Below are 22,568 nucleotides of genomic sequence, written 5' to 3'. Positions count from 1 at the left end.
CATGCGACACAAAGGGAATGGGCTGCAGAAAGACCAATGGAAATATGTCAAGAAGAAGAAGAAGAAAAAAATCAGATGCTCAGACATCCCTGACAGCACAGAAAAGCAGTACGAGCATAAATAGCATAAAACCTATACATTCAAATATTAACTGTTTATATTATAGTAGTCTCGTTCTGGCAGTTTAAAAAAAAAAAAGCCCAGGAAAATTCCTTTAGCCAAGTAGAGTGGGCAGGCGGCACAAAGCAGGGACAGGTGACCAGGCTGGGACAGCTGCTCACCCAGCGGACATCCAGGTTGCTCTTGCTCATGGGGCCGTTTTCCATTCAAACATAAAGCCCGTTGAGCTTTCCATATGGACAACTATGAGCATGAATACTTGGGAGGCACACGTGAAATTCTACAGGTCGGGTCAGAGACTAGAAAAAAATCCAGTGACAGTACGTGCTAAGACGCGTCATCTTGAAATAGCCCGTATGTGCCAAGTGGTGAGGTTTTGGGGTGATAGTGGAATTTGTGGGGTCTGGAGCCGGCGGCCAAGAAAGAATTCTTGAAGATGTTTTTGGTGCAAAAAAGCGATTTTATTAAAGCACGGGGATAAGACCTGTGGCCGGAAGAGCTGCCCCTGGACCGTGAGGAGGGACTGGTTATATACTGGTTTATATGGAGTCGGGGGAGGTAAAGTCAGGGGAAGTTTCCAGCGAGACTTTCGTATGGTAAAGAACACTCACAGGATACTGGAGGCCTAACTATTGTCAAGCTAAGGTTGTTTTTCCCTCTAGCAAAGCATTAGCATTAAGACAGTAGAGAGTTCTTGGAGCAATTTACTCTGCCTGCCTCAGATATTTGTCAATGGGTTGCAGGTTATAAGGAAATTGAGTTCTGTCTGCCATTTCCTTCTGCCTTTGTTTCCCACATCACTATGGAGGGATGATGTTGGGGCTCCAGGAAACGGAGTCTATAGGTTTCTGGAGATTAGCCTATTGATAAGATTGCCCTTTTCTTGCGATTCACTAAGATATTTGTAAATAGATGGAGACTCGGGCCCTGTGGGACTATGATCTCCCTCAGTTAACCATTTGTTTTTCCCCTTTCCTTTGTTCTTGGCCAGCCAGGAGTGCCCAAGGGATATCACACACTTTCCACCTGGGGGGTGGGGGGGAGGGGGGTGGGAAGAAGGCAGAGGGGCAGTGTTTGCAGCCTCTTATGCTCCCTCATCACAAAGTATCAGAAAATAGGCAATGTGGGTCGGCTATGTGTTATTAGACCGCGTTTAGTATTTCTCCTCTTTACTCATCCTGTCTCAAAACAATATCAATTGAGACGTGTTGCTTGCCAACAAATTATGTTAAACTAAAAAATTTTTTAAAAAACAGGAAAGCAAAGATATCTACCTCAGAAAATAGAAAAATGTTGGAAATGTATTTAGAGATATTTTTAAAAATAAAATATTAACTATTTTTTGTGAGGTGCTGTGACGATGGAACCTCCATCTTCAAATGAATTTTCAGTACTCTTCTTCCGACCGCCTTTCTCCCTGCTTTCATTTATGATACGTAACTTTCCTCAGGCTACAGACGGAATCCGCAGGGTATGATACTCTGAAATCCTGTCCCGCGAGCCTTCCACAAGGGTGAAGTGAAAGCACACAGGGGCCAGGCCTGACACCGGGAAACCTCAGTAGGTAACAGACAATGTCTCTTGCAGAGCAATCGCTTGCCCCTTTCTGGCGAGCACAGCATAGTTTTGGCAGTTCCCGCTTCTTTTATGTGTTTAGTTTTTTTAAATCTTTATTTATTTTTGCGAGAGAGAGAGAGGGACACAGCATGAGCAGGGGAGGAACAGAGAGAGGAGACACAGAATCCAAAGCAGGCTCCAGGCTCTGAGCTGTCAGTACAGAGCCCGACGCGGGGCTGGAGTCCACGAACTGGGACATCATGACCTGAGCCGAAGTCGGACGCTTAACTGACTGAGCCACCCAGGTGCCCCTGAGTTCCCGCTTCTATGGTTCGCTCTCTGTCTCTGTTTAAGTTAACACTTCCACATGGGCTTCCAAACGAAGGCCTGAAATGCCAGAGAATCACAGGCCTCCAGGAAACAGTGACAACCATCAGGTTTGTAGGGTTTGGGGGAGAGAGGAGTGGATTCAGAGGTAAGGAAAGGCAGTGGTAGAGAGGCCAAGTAGTTCTAGAACACCCACTCCTGTTTCAATAACATTTTTTTTTATCACCCCTCTCCTTCATCTTTTGGGCTTGCCTGTGATATTTTATTTGAAGAAAAGACCTAACGATGCACACAGTCTAGCAATGAAAAATCATTTGAAAGCCTTGAATATAATTTTCTGCTGCACTAGAATGTGTTCTTTGTGCTTCCTCGGAAAATGTGCATTAGAATTTTCTGAGCTTATGCAAATGTCGACAATGATTTGTGTTTTAGGAGGAGGACAAAGACTACCTGCACTCAGGTGGTCAGGGATCAGGATTCGGTGAGAAAGGACGTATTAGGGATCCATCCCTATCTGGGTGCCGCCGTGATTGATAGAGCACTACACGGCTTCCATTAAATATTATTTGTAAATATTTAGAATATTCAGTAACCAGAACAACTCTAGATCTAATTGCTTGTAATCTTAAGTGGCTCCGAACCTTGCCGCACTCCTTGAGAACCCAGGCTGCGAAATCCATCTATAGGCCAGCTGCGCAAACGCATTTCTGGTCCTAGAGCTCTACGGTCCTCGTGACACACGGACATATATGCAAAAGCATTCCTGCCATTTTAATATTACGCTTAAATATAACTTAATACCACAATATGTACACAACACGCCTTTCAGTGTTAACATTCCTTTAAACGTAATAGACGACGATGAGTTTCCTGATTCTCACTGAAACCACAACGCAAGTGCTCGCATGACAGGAAATAAGAACTCAAAGACACTGTGAAAATTGGTGAGGAAAGTAGCTCTAGTGACTTTAATCCTAACCTTTCGTGACCATGTTTTGCTTTTTCTAGCAAATAGAGTATGAGCCCTTCCAAAAGTAACATTTGTCCTAGCGCTGAACTCAGAGACATACTCAACTTCCACCTGCCTGGCCTATGACTCAAGTTCCCTTACTGAAAGCATGTTTCATTTACTTTACAAATTTTCATTCCACTTTCTCTTCCTCTCTTCTGAATAAACAACAAAGAACGTGACCATCCCCAGGACTCTGGTGTTGTGAAGCATTTTACAACATTTTGCCAAGGCCCCCCTTGTATGGTCACCCATTTACGCTTTCTCCAGGACCGCAGGCTCACAGCAGTGTGGGACACCAGTTCTCACCCCGATGAGAAGTCATGGACCCCTCACCTCATGAAGCAAGCTTTAGAAAAAACTAATTTATATTGCTCCTTCCTCTAAATGGTGCTCATTGAAGGAAAAACATAAATTTAATACAGTTGCTTAAATAAATATGGTGGAAAGCGATGTCCAAACATAGTCTAACCACTGAGCATTGCCATGTGTTCAGAGTGCTGCTGTCCTCCCGAAGTCAGGAAATTAAAAACAAAGTGAATTTTGTTATATGGTTCTAGAGCAAAGAAGCTTCATAAAGCTTACTACTGAAGCAAACAACTTACAATAGACATGTAGAAAAATGATTATTTTTTTCATTAACTCACTCACATTCTTGAAAAGTAACGGTCTTACCTGAATTTAGGTAGAGCAATTATTTTCCCTTTTCAGATGTCACTTCTCTGGCAATCTCAACATTCTGGAGAGCAGTCTAGATGCAAAAGCAGAAATAAAAAGTCCTATGAGCATTCAAAATAGAAGCAATACAATCTACACACCGAAATGTGTTCACTTTATCCGTAAGGAAGACATGCATCCCATTTACATGTGTAACATATTCAATTTTTACCAGATCTCTTTGTGAATTTCTGGGAGTAACTCAAAACCTTGTGAATCATCAAGAGGGGAAATAGCTGAGTATTTCCCAAATGGCTAATGTTATAAGACTGAGTTCTGCAGAACACATTTTGGGGAAATTGGCTTATAAAAAAAGTACAAAAGCACATTTGGTAATCTTCCCAACATTGTATCTGCCAGTAGTTGGCATTTGGATACAAGCTGCCAATTCCACAGCCCTTAGAATTAGACTCCGAGTTTAAATTATTGATAATATTTAAAAGCACTCCTTGTGAGGAATGGCGTATTGATTTGATGCCATGAAGTGATTATTTTTAATGAGGCATAGCTATTAACTCGGTTTTATCATGAAGGAGAAGGGGGTTAGCTTCTACACATCCAGGCCTGGGCAACAGCTTGCTAATTCCAAAGGCCAGAATGATGTTTCAGCTTTGGCCACTTCATTTTTAATGCTCCCGTTTATGCTATTTGTCCTCTCGTGAACTCAGTTGTAGTTTTGAGTACTCAGTAGTACTACTTTTGAGTAGTACTCAGTTTGTACTACTTTAATAAAAGGGTAGGCAGGTGAAATGTCACATTGAATAGAGCAGTCCTTATCAAAAGAAGTTCCAAAGGCATACAGCTGGCTGCAGAGAAACTTCGTAGCTCATCAAAGATACATCTCAGATTCGACAGATGCATCCAAATCTGAACCCGATTCAGATTTATCCAGAGGCCTATGAATATGAATATATGACTTTTTTTTTAAGGTTTTATTTATTTTTGAGACAGAGAGAAACAGAGCATGAACGGGGGAGGGGCAGAGAGAGAGGGAGACACAGAATCGGAAGCAGGCTCCAGGCTCTGAGCCATCAGCCCAGAGCCCGACGCGGGGCTCGAACTCACGGACGGCGAGATCGTGACCTGAGCTGAAGTCGGACGCCTAACCGACTGAGCCACCCAGGCGCCCCCTATATGACTTTTTAATAAGCTCCACAGAGAAATCTGAATCTCAGCCATGTTGAGAACCCTAAAGAGTATATAAGCTTCTGGGCTATGGTAGCAAGAATTCTTGACGGCCCTCTAGAATCCCACGCCCTCGTGTACGGGCACCTGTAGGATCCCTTGCCTGCGATCCCATGACTGTGGGCTGAGCTTGTGGCTTTGCTTTGTTTGTTTGTTGGAGGGTTTTTTTTTGTGCTTTTAGTTGGTTTTATTTTTTTTGAATATAATTTATTGTCAAATTGGTTTCCATACAACCCAACAAGTGCCCTCCTCCACATCCATCACCCACTTTCCCCTCTCCCCCACCCCCCCATTAACCATCAGTTTGTTCTCAGTATGTAAGAGTCTCTTATGGTTTGCCTCCCTCCCTCTCTGTAACTTTTTTTCCCCTTCGCCTCCCCCAGGGTCTTCTGTTAAGTTTCTCCAGAACCACATGAGTGAAAACATATGGTATCTGTCTTTCTCTGCCTGACTTATTTCATTTAGCATAATACCCCCCAGTTCCATCCATGTTATTGCAAATGGCCAGATTTCATTCTTCCTCGTTGCCAAGTAGTATTCCATTGTATATATAAACCACATCTTCTTTATCCATTCATCAGTTGATGGACATTTAGGCTTTTTCTGTAAGTTGGCTATTGTTGAAAGTGCTGCTATAAACATTGGGGACAAGTGCCCCTACGCATCAGCACTCCTGTATCTCTTGGGTAAATTCCTAGCAGTGCTATTGTTTGGTCATAGGGTAGATCTAGTTTTAACTTTTTGAGGAAGCTCCACACTGTTTTCCAGAGCAGCTGCACCAGTTTGCATTCCCACCAACAGTGCAAGAGGGTTCCCGTTTCCTCCACATCCTCTCCAGCACCTATAGTCTCCTGATTTGTTCATTTTAGCCCCTCTGACCAGCGTGAGGTCATATCTCAGTGTGGTTTTGATTTTGTATTTCCCTGATGAGGAGTGATGTTGAGCATCTTTTCATGTGTCTGTTAACCATCTGGATGTCTTCTTTAGAAAAGTATCTATTCATGTCTTCTGCCCAATTCCTCACTGGATTATTTGTTTTTTGGGTATTGAGTTTGGTAAGTTCTTTATAGATTTTGGATACTACCCCTTTGTCCAATATGTCATTTGCAAATATCTTTTCCCATTCTGTCGGTTGCCTTTTAGTTTTGTTGGTTGTTTCCTTTGCAGTGCAGAAGCTTTTTATCTTGATGAGGTCCCAATAGTTCACTTTTGCTTTTAATTCCCTTGCCTTTGGGGATGTGTCACATAAGAAATTGCTGTGGCTGAGGTCAGAGAGGTGTTCCCCTGCTTTCTCCTCTAGGGTTTTGATGGTTTCCTATCTCACATTCAGGTCCTTCATCCATTTTCAGTTTGTTTTTGTGAATGGTGTAAGAAAGTGGTCTAGTTTCATCCTTCTGCATGTTGCTGTCCAGTTCTCCCAGCACCATTTGTTAAAAAGAGACTGTCTTTTGTTCATTGGATACTCTTTCCTGCTTTGTCCAAGATTAGTTGGCCATACATTTGTGGGTGCAATTCTGGGGTCTCTATTCTATTCCATTGGTTTATGTGTCTGTTTTTGTTACAATACCATACTGTCTTGATGATTACAGCTTTGTAGTAGAGGCTGAAGTCTGGGATTGTGATGCCTCCTGCTTTGGTTTTCTTCTTCAATATTACTTTGGCTATTTGGGGTCTTTTGTGGTTCCATACAAATTTCAGGATTGTTTGTTCTAGCTTTGAGAAGAATTCTGGTGCAATTTTGACTGGGATTGCATTGAATGTGTAGATAGCTTTGAGTAGTATTGACATTTTAACAATATATATTCTTCCAATCCATGAGCATGAAATGTTTTTCCATTTTTTTGTATCTTCTTCAATTTCCTTCATAAGCTTTCTATAGTTTTCAGCATACAGATCTTTTACATATTTGGTCAGGTTTATTCCTAGGTATTTTATGGGTTTTGGTGCAATTGTGAATGTGATCAGTTTCTTTATTTCTCTTTCTTTTGCTTCATTATTGGTATATAAAAATGAAACTGATTTCTGTACATTAATTTTGTACCCTGTGACTTTGCTGAATTCATGTATCAGTTCTAGCAGACGTTTGGTGGAGTCTGTAGGGTTTTCATGTAGAGTATCATGTCTTCTGTGAAAAGTGAAAGTTTGATTTCATCTTTCCCAATTTTGATGCCTCTTATTTCATTTTGTTGTCTGATTGCTAATGCTAGGACTTCCAACACTATGTTAAACAACAGCGGTGAGAGTGGACATCCCTGTCATATTCCTGATCTCAGGAGGAAAGCTTTCAGTTTTTCCCCATTGAGGATGATATTAGCTGTGGGCTTTTCATAAATGGCTTTTATGATGTTTAAGTGTGTTCCTTCTATCCAGACTTTCTCAAGGGTTTTCATCAAGAAAGGATGCTATTTTCTGTCAGGTGCTTTTTCTGCAAGTATTGACAGGAACATACTGTTCTTATCTTTTCTTTTATTAATGTGATGTATCACACTGATTGATTTATGAATATGGAACCAGCACTGCAGCCCGGGAATGAATCCCACATGACCATGGTGAATAATTATTTTTATATGCTGTTGAATTCAATTCGCTAGTATCTTATTGAGAATTTTTGCATCCATATTCATCAGGAATATTGGCCTATAATTCTCTTTTTTTGCTGGTGTCTGTCTCGTTTGGGAATCAAGATAATACTGGCTGCATAGAATGAGTCCGGAAGTTTTCCTTCCATTTCTATTTTTTGGAAGAAATTGAGAAGGATAGGTTTTAACTCTGCTTTAAATGCCTGGTCGAATTCCCCAGGGAAGTCATCTGTTTCAGGACTCTTATTTGTTGGGAGATTTTTGATAACTGATTCAGTTTCTTCGCTGGTTGTGGGTCTGTTCAAATTTTCTATTTCTTCCCGTTTGAGTTTTGGAAGTGTGTGGGTGCTTAGGAATTTGTCCATTTCTATCAGGGTGTCCAGTTTGTTGGCATATAATTTTTCATAGTATTCCCTGATAATTGCTTGTATTTCTGAGGGATTGGTTGTAATAAATCCATTTTCATTCGTGATTTTATCTATTTGGGTCATCTCCCTTTTCTTTTTGAGAAGCCTGGCTAGAGGTTTATCAATTTTGTTTATTGTTTTCAAAAAACCAACACTTGGCTTCACTGATCTGTCCTACTGTTTGTTTCTTTGTGTTTTTTTTTTTTTTTTTGGATTCTATGTCGTTCATTTCTGCTCTGATCTTTATTATTTCTCTTCTTCTGTTGGGTTTGGGGTGTCTTTGCTGTTCTGCTTCTAGTTCCTTTAGGTGTGCTGTTAGATTTTGTATTTGGGATTTTCTTGTTTGAGATAGGCCTGGATTGCAATGTATTTTCCTCTCAGGACTGCCTTCGCTGCATCCCAAAGTGTTTGGATTGTTGTATTTTAATTTTCATTTGTTTCCATATATATTTTAAATATTTTCTCTAATTGCCTGGTTGACCCATTCGTTCTTCAGTAAGATGCTGTTTTACCTCCGTGCTTTTGGCGGTTTTCTAGACTTTTTCCTGTGGTTGATTTCAAGATTCATAGCACTGTGAACTGAAAGTATGCATGGGATGATCTCAGTTCTTTTATATTTATTGAGAGCTGTTTTGTGACCCAGTATGTGATCTATCTTGGAGAATATTCCGTGTGCACTGGAGAAGAAAGTATATTCTGTTGCTTTGGGATGTAGAGTTCTAAATATATCTGTCAAGTCCATCTGGTCCAGTGTATTGTTAAGGGCCATTGTTTCTTTACTGATCTGTGTCTATATGATCTGTCCATTGTTGTAAGTGGAGTCTTAAAGTCCCTTGCAATTACCATTCTTATTAATAAGGTTGCTTATGTTTGTGATTAATTGTTTTATATATTTGGGGGTTTCCATATTTGGTGCATAAACCTTTATAATTGTTAGCTCTTACTGATGGATAGACCTTGTAATTATTATATAATGCCCTTCTTCATCTCTTGTTACAGCCTTTAATTTAAAGTCTAATTTGTCTGATTTAAGTATGGCTACTTTCTTTGGACTTCCAGTAGCATGATAGATAGTTCTCTATCACCTCACTTTCAATCTGAAGGTGTCCTCAGGTCTAAAATGAGTCTCTTGTAGACAGCAAATAGATGGGTCTTGTTTTTTCATCCATTCTGATACCCTGTGTCTTTTGGTTGGCTCATTTAGTCCATTTACATTCAGTGTTACTATAAAAAGATATGGGTTTAGAGTCATTGTGATGTCTGTAGGTTTCATGCTTGTAGTGATGTCTCTGGTACTTCGTGGGCCTTGCAACATGTCACTCACAGAATCCCCCTTAGGATCTCTCATAGGGCTGGTTTTGTGGTTATGAAGTCCTTCAGTTTTTGTTTGTTTTGGAAAACCTTTATCTCTCCTTCTATTCTGAATGACAGGCTTGCTGGATAAAGGATACTTAGCTGTATATTTTTTCTCTTCATCACATTGAAGATTTCCTGCCATTCTTTTCTGTCCTGCCAAGTTTCAGTAGATAGGTCTGCTATTTTATGCAGACCTTATGCATCTACCTTTGTACATTAAGGTTCATTTATGCCTAGCTGCTTTCAGAATTCTCTCTTTATCCTTGTATTTTGCCAGTTTCACTATGATATGTCATGCAGAAGATAGATTCAAGTTATGTCTAAAGGCAGTTCTCTGTGCCTCTTGGATTTCAATGTCTGTTTCCTTCCCCAGACTGGGGAATTTCTCAGCTGTGATTTGTTCAAGCACACCTTCCACCCCTTTCCCTCTCTTCTTCTGGAATTTCTATGATACGGATGTTGTTCTGCTTGATTGCATCACTTGGTTCTCTAATTCTTCCCTCGTGGTCCTGGAATTTTTTATCTCTCTTTTTCTCAGCTTCCTCTTTTTCCACAATTTTATCTTCTAATTCACCTATTCTCCCCTCTGCCTCTTCAATCCGCACTGTGGCCGCCTCCATTTTATTTTGCACCTCATTTATAACATTATTTTTTAATTCACCGTGACCATCTTTTAGTTCCTTGATCTCTGCAGTAATAGATCCTCTGCTGTATTCTATGCCTTTTTCAAGCCCAGCAATTAATCTTATGACTATAATTCTAAATTCTTGTTCAGGTATATTGCTTATACCTGTTTTGATCAATTCTTTAGCTGTCACTTCTTCCTGGAATTTCTTTTTGAGGGGAATTCTTCTGTTTCATCATTTTGGCTAGTTTTCTGTCCCTTATGTGTTTTAAAAGCTTGTTATGTGCTCTGCACCTGCAAGCACTGCTATAAAGTAAAGGAGGGCTATATACCGTCCGGGGCCTGGGCCTTCAGGAGGTGCATTTTGGAGAGTGTTACTTGCTCTCTGTTGTTGTGACTTTGGTTGCTTTATCTCCCCTCTTGTAGTGATGTTTTGGACCCTCCATGAGGTGTGCTTTGATTTGTTCCTTGAAGTAGCCCTCCACTATGGGCTCCGGGACTGATCCCTGAGGCCCACCTTGGTGACTGTAGGGGGAAAAGCGGTGACCCCTCAGTCTCTTCTCCATGGACCTGGTGGACTCGTTCGAGTGGTCCTCACTGTGCTGAGGGCACAGACAGGGCGGTCCTTCTTGCTCCACCGACTTCCCTGAGCCTGAACTTGTCTAGGATTCCAAGTCCCGCTCCCGACACTCTGGTACTGGGGAAACGCCTCTTTGTGTGGCCCAGTTTGTGGTCCCGGCTGGCTTTGTCTGTGCTGCCACACTTCAGGGAAGACCGCCTTCTCCTACTGTGGACTGCACTGCTGACCTCGTCGCCGAGGCCTGGGGGTGGCGGACGCAGGCAGGCTATGTCCTGTCCCAACGCGCTCCAGGGAGGGGGCCGCTTTCTCCTGCTGCAGACCGTGCCCCTGACCTACCACTGCACCCAGGCCCCTGGCTCTCCTCCTCCCCGGGTGCCTGAACAGGGAGCCAGCCCCAGTCCAAGAAAGCCCTGCAGTTAGAGATGGGATCCCTCTCCGTCTTGGTCAGAGGTTTGTCTCTTGTTCAGATACAGCCCTATGCTTCCCCAGCCGCTGTTTCTCTTCCCTTTGTCTCTCTGCAGAAGGGGGTCCCTACCCTCCGTGCCCATGCGGCTCTTTTTTATATCCCCCAGTTCACAATCACCCACCTATAGCCTGTCAAGCATGTCCCAGTGTCTCCCTTTTAGACTCAGTCTCTTTTCCTCCCAGACTCTTGGAGTTCAAAGTCCTTTGGCTTCAGCACTTAATTGTTTGAGAGATGTGAGAAGTACAGATTCCCCTACTTCTGTCATAAGCTCCCGAATCAGTTAATTTTGAATTAACCGATTTGAGGGAGATTTTCTTGAGTAGCCAGACTTGGCTGAGGGAGGGGAGGTCTTATGAAGGGTCATAGATTCAAACTGGGGGAGATTCTTCTCCTGGCTATGAAGAAGTAAGCGGCCTTGTTAGGGACGACCATATGCCTACTAGGAGCTCAGAGCAACACTGGCTGATAGGCGACACAAAAACAGGAAAACCAGTCCCAAAACACAAAAATCTGGATTCTGTGAATGACTTCTATGGATTTGAAGAAAGACCCTGATGTCTGCATAACATAGCCCGGTTGACACATGATTGTAGCTTTAGAAGATGCTACATGTGACTAAGGTTATTTTTTTAATTCAGAAGTTTGATGATTCAGAATTATGTATTAAGTGAGAATAGAATCAATCACAGTACAACTCTCAACACTATCTCAAGATATACAAAATTTAAGCCTCTGTTGTTTCTTTAGTTATTTTCCATGAACTAATTATTTAACCTGATCCCATTTTCACCATTTCTTTTCTTCTCCTGATGTATTCCATGGGGTTTATTTCAGGAATGGTAAATACGCATCAGTGTTCTCCAATTAAAAACAAACAAACCAATAAAATATGGCCTTGCTCCATAGGACCCTGTTGAAGTGTGAGAGTAGGAACACTGCTTGCAGAACATTGTGCTGTCATAACCCGGTGGCTGTATGCCTATGCCTGGTCTCTGTGGGTGTAGGGAAGAGCTGATATTAGTCTTAAGTGGCCATTCTTGCACCCCCAGGTGTGAGCAGTACCAAGTATGACAAGCAGAAGAGGGAAAGGAAACCCGATGGCTGCATGTCTCAGTTTATGTCTTTTGTTCAGATACTTACCAGCTTCAGGTCCACAACCATCCACTGATGTCTACTTGGGTGCCCCACACAGACTTTAACGTGACACCAGATAAAAACTAAAAGCCAATACAATAATCAAATAACCAAAAGGAGAATTCGCTAAAGCTATTCAACACCTAAAAAAGGTAGGTTGAAAAATTTGTTACTTAAGAAAATCCAGGAAAGGAGGGAGACAGAGTTTCTGCCCACTGAGAAATACAAGGCAAAAAAAAAAAAAAAAAAAAAAGAAAGAAATTTCAGGGACCTCAATACCTGGATATTCAGTTCCCTGAGTGATCTGCCTTTCTCTCTCTGCCTTTCCAGGTCTTAATATGAATGATTTACATATGATACCTAGGAGTGTAAGCTGTACTTAACTGGAAGAAATAGGCAAAACTTACTCTACCCAAGTTTCTTTAGAAACAGAAATCCAAATCCATGTTGATTTAAGAATGGAATAGAAAAATTTTAAATGAGAAATTTAAGAGAACATGTGTGACCTTAAAATACACATCCTGGGGGTGCCTGGGTGGCTCAGTCGGTTAAGCGGCTGACTTCGGCTCAGGTCGTGATCTCGCAGTCCATGAGTTCTAGCCCTTCATCAGGCTCTGTGCTGACAGCTCAGAGCCTGGAGCCTGCTTCGGATTCTGTGTCTCCCTCTCTCTGACCCTCCCCCGTCCATGCTCTGTCTATCCCTGTCTCAAAAATAAATAAACGTTAAAAAAAATTAAAAAAAAAATACACATCCTGGACTTCAATTATGGGCATGTCCTGTAACAGAGATATATTCCTACCGCCTGTTTGACCAGTGCTGGCTGCTCCTGGCATAAATTGTTATTCACTGAAAATACCATAACACAAATGCCATTGAAGAAAACAAATTTAGGCATGAGTATTGAAAAGTTAAAGAAAGAAAATTAAATAAATGAAATCTACAGTATTTCAGAACACCACTCATCTATATACACATTTTAAACGATCGTTATTTAATGAGGAAAGACATTATCCAAATAGTACTTGGGTTTCAACATAGACTTTCTTCATAAACTTGTAAGACAAAGCATCGTTATTTAACTGGAGAGTAAATTTTGACGTGTGCAAAACAACTTTTTTTCCATTTTATGAACAATAATAATTTCACAAGTCAGAGCTTTTAAAAGGGAAGGTTTGTCACTATTAGAAAAAGACTATCAGCTTTGATGCTGCAAAAAGAAACACACAAACTACAATCGATGTCCACACAACTGCGGGAAGCTTTCTTCTTGCCCAAATTTACTCTAACACCCTGTCGTAGTTAACAAAAGGCATTTTGTGTCCTCCAAACAAGAGTCTTTTGTTACAGAATAAAGTACATTGTAACAGAATGACAACCTCAAATTATACGTGCCAGCAGCAGTTTAAAACATGCATACTACAGTATTCCATAAACACGAAGATCAGGATTTACGTTCAACTTGCAGGCTCTGTAGCAAGCATTCTACACTATAGGGAGTAGGAATATTATTAATGCTACTTTGGAGTTTTTCTTAAGAATGCCAAATTTTTTTAAATTATTTTCATAATCTTTATACACAAAAATAATAAGTGACCCAGTGATGTTTTATTGGCGTGCATTTCAGAATACAGTCTGTAAGATTAACGTGCCAAGGCAACGAGCTGATTTGTCAGAGTCCACATGGGATAATAGAGACAGGGAAAAATTACATCTTTCAAAACCATGACAGAGGTGTAATATGTGGGATAATTTCTTAACTCTCCCATGGACTCAGACCCTTTGCAATTGGCTCACAGCATCTCCCAGTAAGAGTGTCTAGTTCCATATCACTTAAATCCATTCTGGGCTTGATGAGTAGTGTGCAACAGAAGAAACCATATGCTAGTACTGCAACCAGGACTCAAGAAGCTGTGTATATTTCTACTTTCCCTCCAAACTTTTCCAATAGGAAGAACAAGCCCAGAAGAGCCCCTTGCATGATGAGAACTCACACACTCTGGAGACTAATTGTCCCATCTGAGGCCCTGGACATTTGAGAAGTCAGCAAAAGTGCTTATGGGACTCATAGTCAACCATGGAAACATGAAAGAATCAAGACGACAGATTCTCAGCTGACCCATAACGACATAAGCAATAATAACTACTTATTTTTTCAAGTTACAAAAATTTTGGATAGTTTGTTATGCTGCAGCACTAAGAAATACAACCACAGAAATGGAAAAATTATGCATGCAATTGTACATTTAACAGATACCTTCATGAATCTCATATTTGTCTAACTCATTTACATTGAATTGTTTAAGCAATGATTATATATACATTTTCTGACAGTATTCAGAGAACATCCTTTGTAGACTTCTTCATGAGCAATAGTCTATGAATTGTTGGATGTTCTTCTGTCTTCTGTTTCTATCACTGTCATGACAAAATAAACCTACATACAATTATTGCAAAAATCAAAAGTCATAGTCAATGTCCTTCAGTATAGCCACAGAGATGCATTTCTTATCCTCTGGAATTAATGCAGCAATTTGGAAAACAGTTTGCTAGTTCCTCGAAGTGTGAAATGAATGTATAAGAGACATCTGCTATTTCATGTGCTAACAGAGAGAATTTCACAAAGGGAGCATACTTAAGTCTTTGAAATAAAATGTTACATGAAGAAAATTTAAGTATCTGAAAATTATGTGTGTTATAATGTGATTTTTATGAAGGTACAACAGAAGACAAGTAAATGCCATATTGATTAGCCATACATGTTTTTCAAAAAAGCAAGGGAAAGCAAAGGATTCTGGGAAGCTGGCAGAATAAGAAGCCCTGGGAACCTATTTCTTCACCTGGACAACAATTACATTGGCAGAACCTGTCTGATGTACTTTGGGAATTCTGGACTCAATCTGAAGGGGGAACTTGGACAGAAAGTTGTAGTTAATGGCAGGCAGCTATGCACATGCTCCTGGAGCAGACTGCCCGTGGCTTTCAGGAGCCAGACTGAGCGAAAACCAACCCTGTCCTCCAAGTACTGGCTATGTATGTTCTGATCACCGATTGCTGCTTCTGATCTCAGAGGTGAAAAAGAGAAAAAGAGAAGGGCATCCACTGTTGTTGCCCCTCCCCCCCAGCAGATGTGACTTCTGGGGGAATTAAATGCTCTCGACCATCACCTTCATTTTCTCTTTTTCTCCTTTGGGAGTCAGACTTTAAAAGCCAGGACATGTACATGCAAGTATACATGTAGCAAGAGTTAGAAAGCAGCTGTGTGTGTACAGGAAAAGGACGTAGGTCCAGAAAAAGCCTAAAAAAAACCTTGAGTTACATCTGAGACAAAAACTTGGCACAGAGACTGCCTATAAAAAGTTAAAAAAAAAAAAAAAAACTAAGCGGGAGGAACCAAGATGGCGGAACAGCATGGAAGATTTTTTTTTGTGTCTCGTGTCTATGAAATACAGCCAGATCAACACTAAACCATCCTGCACACCTAGAAAACTGATTTGAGGATTAACACAACAATCTGCACAACCTGAACCACAGAATTCAGCAGGTACAAGGCACGGAGAGGTGAATTGGGGGAGAGATAAGCCACAGAGGGCAGGGAGCTGTTTTTTGTGTGTGTAGAGAGGACAGAGATGGGGGGAGAGTTCAGGAAAAGCACTCCCCCCCAAAGGAGGCTGGAGAGAGAGTGGAAAAGTGGAAACAGCAACAGGGACTGAACTAAAAGGGGAGAAAAGAAAGGAGAGGGTTTGAACTCCATTAAGACTCTATAAAGGGGGAGTGCAGAGCCTGAAACTCTGCAGCTCAATAACTGGTGGTGCTCTGGTGAGAAGGGAAAATCCCCAGAAACAGAGTGAAGTCCAAGGGTCATCGGGCCACATGGGGAGAGGCGGTTCCCCTGCTGGGAGGACATCTGGTAGAGGCTGTGTGGCCTCCCCAAAGGCAAAGGTCTCAGAGGACTCAGAGAACAACCACATTCGCTGGTGCTGGAACAAGGTCGTTAAAGGTGAAGCCTGGGGCCTGATGTGTGTTGCAATTTGCCATTACCCCTGAAACTCTGCTGCTACACAACTGCGTGAACTTTCTCTGGGGCGGGCTGGCACCCAGCCACAGTCTCTGGGCACCAGCATAAGCACATCCTGTGAATGTTCCTGGGTGCAGCCAGCACCCAGCCATTGCTCTACTCCCACAGACAGGAAGAACGGGTCAAAGCCACAGTCCCTCAGAAGTAGGTGTCGGGAAACACAGCCACATCTGAGATAAAACTCAGGAAGGAGGTGCTGCCTAGGGCTTGGTCACCAACAGTGTAAAAGTGGGGAGTGGACGGAAGCCAGAGACAAAGGACAGGTGCGCGACTGCTGATTGGGGAGAACAGAGTTCTGATACTAGAGACTGGGTAGCTGGGTGACATCATGTTCACCACTCCTGCGCGTGCACATATGCACATATGAGTGCCACAACAATCCACCCCAGTGACCTAAGCAGTGCCATCTAGTGGAGAATGGATCCATTACACTAAGCCACACCTAACTGGGCCAACCTCGCTCTTCAGGAACACAAGTCTCTCTGCCTGCTAAGTTTATGGCCTATAAAGCACTTCATACTTTGACTTCTAGGAGAAAATGAAGTAATTTCAATCATATTTCAGTCTGTTCACTGGTCCATATATTCAATTTTCTTTTTCATTTTTCTTTTTTTCTCTTTTTATATTCTTTCTTTTTTCTTGGATATAGAAAGAGAAAAAATTATTTTTATTTTCAATTTTTATTAAAAATATTTTTCTTCAAGGTTTTTTTCTACTATATCTTTTATTTGTGTGTAATTTTTTTCAAATTCTATTTTACTTCCATCATTTTATTCTAGTTCAGTGTGTTCATTTCTTTTCAAATTTTCAAACGATTTCCTTTCTTTTTCTTTTCCCTTTTTTCTCTAATCTACCAAGCCCCTTTCAACACCCAGACAGAACACACCCAGGATCTAGCATCATTTATTTGATTTGTGTGTGTGTGTGTGTGTGTGTGTTGTTAAATTTTTCATTTTAATTTTTTTTTAATTTTATTTAAAAAAATGTTTTGCCTCATTTATTCTTTTTCTCCCTTCAAAATAATGAAATGGAGGAATTCACTCCAAAAGAAAGAGGAGGAAGAAACGACAGTGAGGGACATAACTAACACAGATAAAAACAAGATGTCTGAACCAGAATTTAGAATCATGATAATAAGAACACTAGCTGGAGTCAAAAATAGATTAGAATCTCTTTCTGAGGAGATGAAAGTAAAAGCTAGCCAGGATGAAATTTAAAAAATGCTATATCTGAGCTACAATCTCAAATGGATGTCACGGCAGCAAGGATGAATGAGGCAGAGCAGAGAATCAGCTATATAGAGGACAAATTTATGGAGAATAATGAAACAGAAAATAAAGGGATACTAAGGCAAAAGAGCATGACTTAGGAATTATAGAAATCATTGACTCATTAAAAAGGAACAACATCAGAATCATAAGGATCCCAGAAGATAAAAAGAGAGAAAAAGGGGTAGAAGGGTTATATGAGGAAATCATAGCATAAAACTTTCCTAACTTGGGGATAGAAACAAACATCTAAATCCAGGAAGCACAGAGGACTCCCATTAGATTCAACAGGAACCAACTATCAACAAGGCATATCATAGTCAAATTTACAAAATACTCAGGCAAGAAAAGAATCATGAAAGCACCAAGGGAAAAAAAATCCTTAACCTATAAGGAAAGACAGATCATATTTGCAGCAGACCTATCCACAGACACTTGGCAGGCCAGAAAGGAGAGGTAGGATGTATTCAATGTGCTGAATCAGAAAAAGTATGCAGCCAAGAATTCTTTATCAAGCAAGGCTGTCAATCAAAATAGAAGGAGAAAATAAAAGTTTCCCACACAAACAAAAATTAAGGAAGTTTGTGACCACTAAACCAGCCTTTCAAGAAATTGTAAGGAGGATTCTCTGAGGGTATAAAAGAAGAAAAACAAAAACAAAAACAAAAAAGACCAAAGGCAACAAAGACTAGAAAGGACCAGAGAACACCACCAGAAACCCCAACTCTACAAGAAACATAATGGAAATAAATAAATATCTTTCAGTACTCACTCTAAATGTCAATGGACTCAATGCTCCAATCAAAAGACACAGGGTAACAGAATGGATAAGAAAACAAGATCCATCTATATGTTGGTTACAAGAGGACCACCTCAGACCTAAAGACACTGTAAGATTGAAAGTAAGGGGATGGAGAACCATCTATCATGCTAATGGTCACCAAAAGAAAGCTGGAGTAGCCACACTTATATCAGACAATCTAGACTTTAAAATAAAGACTGTAACAAGACATGAAGAAGGGCATAATATCATAATTAAGGGCTCTATCTACCAAGAAGACCTAATAATTGCAAACATTTATGCACCAAATGTATTTGGGAAGTACTCAAATATATAAATCAATTAATCACAAACATAAAGAAACTCATTGATAATAATACCTTAATAGTAGGGGACTTCAACACTCCACTTACAGCAATGGACAGAGCATCTAATCAGAAAATGAACAAGGAAATGATGGTTTTCAAAGGCAGACTGGAACAGATGGAATTAACAGATATATTCAGAATATTTCATCCTAAAGCAGCAGAATATACATTCTTCTACCGTGCACGCAGAACATTCTCCAGAATTGACCATAGACTGGGACACAAATCAACCTTCAACAAGTACAAAAAGATCAAGATCATACCTTGCTTATTTTCAGACCACTCAGAATCATCCACAAGAAAAAAATTGGAAAGGTAACGAATATTTAAAGAATAAAGAACATCCTATTAAACAATGAATGGGCTAACCAAGAAGTTAAAGAGGAAATTAAAAAAGTATATGAAAGCCAATGAAAATGATAACACCACAATCCAAATCTCTGGGACACAGCAAAGGAGGTCATAAGAGAGAAGTATATAGCAATCCAGGCCTTCCAGGAAGAAAGTTCTCAGATACACAACCTAACCTTACATCTTAAACAGCTGGAAAAAGAACAGCAAATAAAACCTAAAACCAACAGAAGACAGGAAATAATAAAGATTAGGGCAGAAATCTATGCTATCAAAACCAAAAAAAAAAAAAAAACAAAACAAAACAAAAAACCTGAAGAACACATAAATGAAAGCAAAAGCTGGTTCTTTGAAATAATTAACAAAATTTATAACCCCCTAGCCAGTTTGATCAAAAAGAGAAAGGAAGGACCCAAATAAATAAAATCAAGAATGAAAGAGGAGAGATCACAACCAACACAGCAGAAATAAAAACAACAATAAGAGAATATTATGAGCAAGTATATGTCAATAAATGGGCATGGGAAGAAATGGACAAATTCCTAGAAACATATACACTACAAAAACTGAAACAGGAGGAAATAAAAAATTTTAACAGATCCATAATCAGTAAATAAATCAAATTAGTAATCAAAAATCTCCCAAATAACAAGAGTCCAGGGCCAGATGGCTTTCCAGGGGAATTCTACCAAACATTTAAGTAAGAGTTACACCTATTCTCTTCAAGCTGTTCCAAAAAGTAGAAATGGAAGGAAAACTTCCAAACTCTTTCTATGAGGCCAGAATTACCTTGATTCCAAAACCAGAAAAAGACCCCACAAAAAGGAGAACTATAGACCAATTTCCCTGATGAACATGGATGCAAAAATCCTCAAAAAGATATTAGCCAACTGGATCTAACAATACATTAAAAAAATTATTCACCATGACCAAGTGGGATTTATACCTTGGATGCAGGGCTGGTTTAATATCCACAAAACAATAAGTGCGATCACATCAATTAATGGAATGACGAGAACCACATGATCCTCTCAATAGATGCAGAGAAATCGTTTGACAAAATACAGCATGCTTTCTTGATAAAAACCCTCATGATAGTAGGGATACAAGGACCATACCTCGAGATTATAAAATCCATACATGAAAGACCCAATGTTAATATCATCCTCAATGGGGAAAAACTGAGAGCTTTCCCCCTAGGGTCAGGAAGATGACAGGGAAGTCTACTCTCACCACTGTTATTCAACATAGTATTTGAAGTCAGCCTCTGCAATCAGACAACACAAGGAAATAAAAGACTTCTGAATCGGCCAGGAGGAGGTCAAACTTTCACTCCTCACAGATGACATGATACTCTATATGGAAAACCTTAAAGATTCCACTAAAAAACTGCTAGAACTGATTGATGAATTCATCAAGGTTGCAGGATATAAAGTCAATGCACAGAAATCAGTTACATTCCTATACACCAACAATGAAACAACAGGAAGAGAAACCAAGGAATCGATCCCATTTGCAATTGCACCAAAAACCATAAAATACCTAAGAGTAAATATAACCAAAGAGGTGAAAAATATATACACTGAAAACTATAGAAAGCCTATGAAAGAAATTGAAGACACACACACAAAAAAAGGAAAAATATTCCATGCTCTTGGATAGGAAGAACAAATACTGTTAAAATGTCAATACTACCCAAAGTAATCTACATATTTAATGCAATCTCCATCAAAATGACACCAGCATTCTTCACAGAGCCAGAACAATCCTAAAATTTGTATGGAACCAGAAAAGACCCCAAATACCCAAAGAAATCTTGAAAAAGTAAACCAAAGCAGGAGGCATCACAATCCCGGACTTCAAACTGTGTTACAAAGCTGTAATCTTCAAGACAGTATGGTACTGGCACAAGAACAGACACTCGGATAAATGAAACAGAATAGAGAACCCAGAAATGGACCCACAAATGTATGGCCAATTAATCCTTGACAAAGCAGGAAAGAATATTCAGTGGAATAAAGATAGTCTCTTCATCAGGTGGTGCTGGGAAAACTAGACAGCAACATGCAGAAAAATGAATCTGGAGCCCTTTCTTACACCACACACAAAAATAAACTCAAAATAGATGAAAGACCTAAATGTAAGACAGGAAGCCATCAAAATCCTCGAGGAGAAATCAGGCAAAACCTGTTTGATCTTGGCCGTAGCAACTTCTTTCTCAATGTATTTTCAGTCGTAAGGGAACAAAAGCAAAGTGAACTATTGGGACCTCATCAAAATAAAAAGCTTCTGCACAGTGAAGGAAGCACCAGCAAAACGAAAGGCAACTAATAGAATAGGAGAAGATATTTGCAAACGAGGTATCAGATAAAGGGTTAGTATTCAAAATCTGTAAAGAACTTAGCAAACTCAACACCCAAAAAATGTATTCCAGTGAAGAAATGGGCAAAAGACATGAATAGACACTTCTCCAAAGAAGCCATCCAGATGGCCAACTGACACATGAAAAAATGCTCAATATCACTCATCATCAGGAAAATACAAATCAAAACCACAATGAGATACCACCTTACATCTGTCAGAATGGCTAACATTAACAACTCGGGCAACAACAGGTGTTGGCAAGGATGTGGAGAAAAAGGATCTCTTCTGCACTGCTGGTGGGAATGCAAACTGGTGTTTCCACTCTGGAAAACAGTATGGAGGTCCCTCAAAAAAATTAAAAATAGAACTACCCTATTACCCTAGTAATACCTACATTTACACTATAAATACCTAGCATTTACACTAGTAGGTATTTATTCTAGGGATACAGGTATGCTGTTTTGAAGGGGCACATGCACCCCAGTGTTTATAGCAGCACCATCAACAATAGCCAAGGCATGGAAGGAGCACAAATGTCCATCGATGGGTGAATGGATAAAGAATGAGCGGTATATATATATATATATATATATATATATATATATATATATACACACACACACATACACACACACACAATGGAGTATTACTCGGCAATCAAAAAGAATGAAATTTTGCCATTTGCAACTACGTGCATGGAACTAGAGGGTCTTACGCACAGCAAAATTATGGGAAGACAAATATCATATGATTTCACTCATACAAGGACTTTAAGACACAGAACTGATGAATACAAGGGAAGGGAAGCACAAATAATATAAAAACAGGGAGGGGGACAAAACATAAGAGACTCTTAAATATGGAGAACAAACAGAGGGTTATTGGAGCGGTTGTGGGAGGGGGCATGGGCTAAATGGGTAAGGGGCATTAAGGAATCTACCCGTGAAATAATTGTTGCACTATATGCTAAGTAATGAGGATGTAAATTTAAAAAAAAATTAAAAATTAAAAAAAAAGCAAAAATGATTTTTATAGCAAACTCAGGGAAGGAGAATATGACTTCCTGGGTTGTATTATTAGAATCAAATGTCCAGTTTTCCAACATGCATACACACACACACCAACACACAATCACAAGACACACAAAGAAACTGGAATATATGGCTCCTTCAAAGGGAAAGAAGTCACCTGAAACTCTTCCTGAAAAAAAAAAGTCTCATTGGCAGATCTACTAGGTAAAGACTTTAAAACAAGTGACTTAAAGATGTTCAAAGAGCTAAAGAAAAATATAGAGAAAG

At 40.0% G+C, this 22,568-nt stretch overlaps 1 protein-coding gene across 3 annotated transcripts in view; it reads right to left on the bottom strand.

Moving 5' to 3' along the window:
• Positions 1-22,568, bottom strand: part of SNTG1 (syntrophin gamma 1) — an 882,155-nt gene that overhangs the window by 566,195 nt on the left and 293,392 nt on the right. For all 3 annotated transcript variants that reach the window (XM_060610497.3, XM_060610498.3, XM_060610499.3), the window contains one exon: positions 3,689-3,764. The gene's annotated coding sequence lies outside the window, so the exon portion shown is untranslated. The remainder of the gene's footprint in view (positions 1-3,688; positions 3,765-22,568) is intronic.

This window comes from Panthera onca, chromosome F2 (assembly GCF_046562875.1).
Source record: "Panthera onca isolate mPanOnc1 chromosome F2, mPanOnc1 haplotype 2, whole genome shotgun sequence".
Taxonomy (NCBI): domain Eukaryota; kingdom Metazoa; phylum Chordata; class Mammalia; order Carnivora; family Felidae; genus Panthera; species Panthera onca.
The sequence above is the reverse complement of the archived record's forward strand: the minus strand, read 5'-3'. Positions and strand labels throughout refer to the sequence as shown.